This window comes from Haemaphysalis longicornis, unplaced genomic scaffold, assembly GCF_048455015.1.
Source record: "Haemaphysalis longicornis isolate Haplotype H1 unplaced genomic scaffold, Haemaphysalis longicornis Haplotype H1 scaffold_1, whole genome shotgun sequence".
NCBI lineage: Eukaryota > Metazoa > Arthropoda > Arachnida > Ixodida > Ixodidae > Haemaphysalis > Haemaphysalis longicornis.
Window position 1 is genome coordinate 171486092 of NW_027526203.1, and position 6185 is coordinate 171492276.

General features: G+C 50.3%; 1 pseudogene; it reads left to right on the forward strand.

The window, feature by feature from the left end:
* Positions 1 to 812: 812 nt before the first annotated feature.
* LOC144155703 (exonuclease GOR-like) lies at positions 813 to 3993 on the forward strand (annotated as a pseudogene).
* Positions 3994 to 6185: the final 2192 nt, after the last annotated feature.

Consider the following 6185-nt stretch of genomic DNA (forward strand, 5'->3'; position numbering starts at 1 on the left):
CGTGAAACGTGCCGTGAACACTCTGCCGCGGCTATGACGCAACGTGGCGCGGCTATGACGCAACACAATCCAACACAATCCCCTTTAATCCAATCCAATCCAAATCCAACACAATCCAATCCAAGCCAAGCCAAGCCAAGCCAAGCCAATCGAATCCAATCCAATGACCCTCGCGAGAGAGTGTTCGCTATCGGAGATGAGAGGGGGTGAGCTGCGGAGAGCGCAGCTCGCGCGGCGAGAATGGGGGAGGGATGTGTACGGACAACAACGCCGTAGGGAGGGACAAGGCGAGTGAATGAGATGCAGTCGTATCTAAAAGCTGCGATCTCGTCTCATTTAAGGACAGTAGGTGGGCGTTTGGCACATTTATTTGGCTTGCTTGCTAAGTCGTCGTTGTCTATGCGGCGCTTCTTCATTGGCGAAGACGAAAAGTCAATTTAAGCCACTGAACGACAGTCTAAATTTACAAGGTGGGGTGGCAGCCAGGCATTCTACTCGTCTGTGCAAGAACGGTCGTCTCTACTGTCGCGTGAGGACCTCAATGTAAAAAAGCACAGCTGCGATGTAAGAGCAGGCCTCTCCAAGGCCGGTCATTCAGGTACAATATGCAAGAAGCAATACACCGTCTCTTTCCACGAACAACCGCGCGATCAGCGAGTCGACTTTTCGCGGAATGCCTGCGAGTGGCGAACGTGAAAGCAAGGAAATAGAGAAGGTACCAGGTTTTTGGGTTCGTCTCGACGACCGAGATACACCGATGACTATCTGCGATACGAAAACCAACTGCTCACCTTTCCGACGACGATTTCAATATGATCGTGCACGACTTTGAGGAGAACACGCTGAACGAAACCACTGGTGAGGTAATTGTGGGCGTCCAAGGATTCCTTGGCCTTCAGCTGTTCCATAGTTAGAAAGCTGGTTCCGTGAACCAGGTACTCTCTGATATCTGCTTCGTCTACACTTGGAAACAGTTGAAGGTCATCGGTCAAGCCTTTTTCGCCCCAAGTCGGTGGGTCGTCGTCGCCGCCCCTTCTAATTTTCTCCACGTACCTGTCGCGATCGCCTCCTGCCAGCCCCTTCGTATAGTCGCACAGCCTTATTGCGGGAGGCAAAGGTTGACAGCGTGGTCACGCGTTCAACTCGACACGGGGCACCCTCTCGCACAATCCAGAAGCACGCCGCAAACGTGGGCGACCCGGTGGTCCCGCACACAACCCCGCATCACACTTGAGACACGCGTGGGTGTAACTTCAACGTGGGTGTAACTTCAGCAGTAGTTCGAAGCAACACAACAAATAAACAAATACAGCGAGTCAGCGCGAAGCAAACCAAGTTAGTCGTCCTAGTATCCGTGCGCCGTCACAAAACAACACAACCGCACAAATCGATTCGGCGCCACCGCGCGACCGAGTGCCCAGGGAATGCACCTTATACGTATTTGCTCAGCGCAGGAGGTCACCGGGGCTGTATATTGTTTTAATTACAGCCCTAGTTGTGTCGTATCATCTAGACGACAAATCGAAGGATAGTCAGAAGCCGAAAACGCCAAACGTCCGCCCTCCCAAAACGAACACTTAGCCGTGTATGTCGCCACTAACAAACACCTCAACATGCCTGCGTAACACGTGTTCTCTTGCTTCTATATCGCTGCTAACCTACACGAGAATAACTGACGCAAAAAATATGCATAGCTTGCTCGCGTTTTTACTGGTGGAAAGGAAGAGCAGAAGACGGTGTGCGCGTTGCTGGTGGAGAAACAGCCGGGCAGCAAGCGCCGCGGAAGGCCGGAGCAGTTTCCCCGTTGACATGGGCGATCCTAGCGGCAGCTTTTGTCCCTGAAGGAAACTTCGGCAGTAGTTTCGTGACCAGAAACGCATTGAAGAACTCTGCTTCTACGGACGAGCAAGTGGCCTTCCTCCTAAAACTTCTACAAGGGCGCTTCATCATGGAATTCCGCGTCATTCTTTCATTGGTGGTGGGTTCGCTCGATTTTTTTCTTTCTTCTCAAATGTCACTCTTTTCTTTCACTGGTCGTCGCCATCTTATTTCCATCTCTTTTTTCCTGGCGTTTGAGGGGGATTTCCCAACAACCTACACATCAAGGGATGGCGTGGAGGGATTTATGACCTTAAGAAAAATAAAGCAAGCATGCTTCAGCGATATTCGATTTTACCAGCTCCACAGAACCGCCACTTCCTGCATGGTACAAAGCTACAATTGATTTCGACAGTAGTATGCGTGCTGAACCTCAAAGCGCCCTAAAAGAACTCGAATCACGATTATTTACGAAAACATTGTGTAGAGTCAGTTTGAAACATTTTTACCTAAGTATACGTTTAGTTAAAAAAGATTCAAGATCGCTGAGGCTCGAACCCAGGCTCCTAAAATTCTAAACAAAGGCTGTTCCTCGAACTAACAGAAGTCGAACGGCGAGTTCTTTAGGCAGTTGTCAAAGGATGTAGCTAGTGTTGAAAGCGAAACACTACACGCTCTAGGTATTTGCACGAAGGCTAGGCTAGAAACTTTTCACCGTCGTGTTGCAAAAGCATATAACCGCACGAGCATATCATCACCATCAACTGGCAGTTCTGCGCCGGTTAGGAAGAGCAACGTTGCTGGTTTCTCAGAGGAACAGCAGCATTGCTGACGAATCCAGGTTCTTGGCTGGCAGTGTGTCAGTGGTAATTCTTTCTTCTTTCCTCAGTGCTCAGATCCTCTTACTCTGTTTCGTGCCTCTCGAGAAGGTAGACGGTGTCAAGCCTACACCATCGGAGGCAGGAAAGGAAGAAGAAACGGCGCCTAAAGACCGGCAGGAGGACCGGAACATGAACGGCCAGCACCCGTCCTCACGCGAAGCCGTCACCCTGCAAGGAGACAAGGCCCCTGCTCGTGACGTGGACGCTCATCGCAACAAAAACTGCCTTGTGAATCCGAGTGATGGTCTGTTTCTCCAGTATGCTTCCAGCGCCGAGGATGAGTTGCAGAAGCCTTCGACAGACGCCATCTGCTCGGCTACACGGTGCAGTGCGGGCCAACTCGCAGACACCTCGCCCCTCCCGCTTCGCACCCTTGACCTCTACGACCGGCTACTGCGCTACGTGCTCAGCCCTCAGGAACGGGAATGCTGTGGCTATCCCCGGCTATGCCCTGATAAGCCCGGCCTCGTCTTATTTATACAGGTTGGGGAAAGAGGCGTACTCAAGCCGCAAGACGTGCAGGCGCTGCCGTGCGTCCTTCCTGATCACGCACAGCGGCGAGTACTGTGCCAATAGCGCCTGCTTCTTCTACACCGGACGGGGCAGCGCAATCGGGTTCAGCTGCTGTGGGGCGCCTGCCGACCACCCCGGATGCAACAGTTCTTACTACCACGTGTGCCCACTCGGGGCTCGAGACAAGTGGTACACGGCGGCGTTGGCCTTCGTGTGCTCACGTCGGAGGCACGGCGGCGCCCGGGAAGTGTTCGCATTGGACTGCGAAATGTGCTTCACCATCTGCGGCTTCGAGGTGGCAAGGGTGAGCGTGGTGGACTGCAACGGTACAACCGTGTACGACTCGTACGTGAAGCCCGGAAGCCCAGTGCTCGACTACAACACGGCTTTCAACGGCATTACCGCAGCGCACCTACGCAACGTGCACACCACGCTGCAAGACGGGCAGTCGGTGCTCCTGCGACTCCTTAACGCCTCCACGGTGTTAGTTGGCCACGGGCTGGAGAACTATCTGCGTGTGCTCAGGATGGTCCACGACCGGGTGGTGGACACAGCCGTGGTGTTCACTCATCACTGGGGGCTGCCCTATCGACGCTCGCTGCGGTCGCTGGTGGGCGAGTACCTGAACCGCGTTGTGCCGAACGGACCTCTGGGCCACGACAGCATCGAGGATGCTAGGGCCTGCATGGAGCTGATGGTCTGGAAAGCGGCGCGTGATCAGGAGGTGCGTGATAGACTGAGCCGGTGGCCCGGGGGACGGCAGAGGCAGCCGTCCGAGTGAGGCGGCGACGTGGGCGCTCTTTCCATTGCGGCTGAGCGGTAGGGGGTGCGAAGGCTGAGAATAATCGGCGGGTGCACTTGAGGAACCTGATAAAGTTAAAGTTGCATGCTCCCCTTGGCGCCAACGATTGAAGTGAACACGGACCGGTACTTTGCTCCTCGCACGCCTGCTGGCATCGTCATTGGTCCTGCCGACGATGTTGCTGCATGTCCCTACGGTAGGACTGAGCTATTTTCTGATGTATTTTCTTATTACTGTACCGTTACTTGCTTCGGTGGCCGTGGTGGCCCAAGAACTCGTAGGTCTAAACAAGCCGGCCCGATTAAACAGCGTGTCATTCACTCCTTGTAGTCTTTTGTTTCGGTCACGTGCCCATCGTCAGGCCGTCTGTCATTCCTTATGCTGCTAAGTGCTGTGTCTCGTTTTTTGTCTAAGCACGGGGGTCCCAAACCCGCTGGATTCGTTGTCGTGATGGGCGATGCCGGCGGAACGCGCCTGGGCACTGAGAGCACCATGACGACAGCGGCGCGCAGCACGTTCACGTGGGCGGAGAGGCCTCGTGGCAGAAGCGCGGCGTGAAAGAACGGGGTGACGTCACGTGGCGTGAAACATCTTTAGTAGCGGAGATTGACTAGACGTTTGAAAAATATGATTTTTTTGTACTTTTGTCGAACAAAAGATGCATAATTTTTTGGTATATTAAATTCACCATTACTGGATATTTAGAATATTGATTACCATAAAAACCCACGCACTTAAAGTACTGAGTTCAAATCCGATATCATAATTAAGTGTTAACAATTGATTATTTGATTGATTGATTGATTGATTGATTGATTGATTGATTGCTTCATTGCTTGCTTGATTGCTTGCTTGATTGATTGATTGATTGATTGATTGATTGATTGATTGATTGATTGATTGATTGATTGATTGATTGATTGTAAGGTTTAACGCTCCGACGCAACGCAGGCGACGAGGCGCACCGTAGTGCAGGGCTCAGGATTAATTTTGACCAACTGGGGATCTTTAACGTGCGCCGAAATCTCGTACACACAGGCGGTTTTGCTTTTCGCCTCCATCAGAAAAGCGGCCGCCTCGGCCGGGAATCGAACCCGCGCCCTCGTGCTTAGCAGCACAACGCCTTAGCCGCTGAGCCTCCGCGGCGAGTAAGTGTTAACAATTGATTACTTGCATCCAACAACATCACTGTACGAGCGTTTGCTGTTATCCAGTACAGATTGGGCGTTCTTGTTTGTACAGTCGCAGCTCGTTATAGCGAAGTAGTATCGGGGCAGTAATTTGGTTCGTTATATCCGATATTCTTTGTAGCAGTAGAGCTAAAAATCGGTTCACACAAATCGGTAGTCTGTCTCCCGCAAAAATCCTTCATACAAAAAAACGTATTGCTTTAATCTTCTAACCTACTATGAGCAAGGTAACCCTTATCTTTCACCTTGTAGCATTTCAAGCTGAATGATCCAGAACATGAAACGGCAAATTACAACAGAACGGCCTTTTATAGGAGCCTTTTCTACTACGCAGTTTCGGGCGCCGGAAGTTTTTCCAAGTAGGTTCTCAGCCTACTAGTCAAAGATTTCTTCGTTATATCCGATAGTGTGTGAGGCTCTCAGTTTCAAAGTTCGTATTTAGTTCGTTATATCCGATAATTTGCTATATCATTGTTCGTTATAACGAGGTTCAACTGTATTATATCTTTTAGTTATTCGAGTTCCCTAGACAATTAGCTACGAATGGGAACGGCACAAAAATGAAAAAAAAAACTCAATGTCACTTTATAAACCTGTTGTTATCTACTGTTGTTTCGAAATACGTCCTGCATTCAATAGCACTTTGGGACGATACAGTGTTTGCGAATGATCAGTTCAATCTCCTTAATGCATGTTATCAGATTGTTGATTGGACTGAGTTGGTTAGACTAAAACCTACTACCCTGTAATTTTCGAACCTCTGTATCGTCCGTTTGGAAATGCAGAGCCCTTGCTCAGTTGTGGTACATTTTGTCTGGGCAATGTTTTTGCTTTCTATAACTACTTTTGGTATTTAAATTACGAAGTTGCATCATACGCATTTCAGTGTCTTAGTGGCAGTGTATAGATCCACAAGTTGTAGTAAGTGGCCGAAAGTGTGAATGTGATATAAATTCATAAAGGTGAGTAAAATGCTGTGTA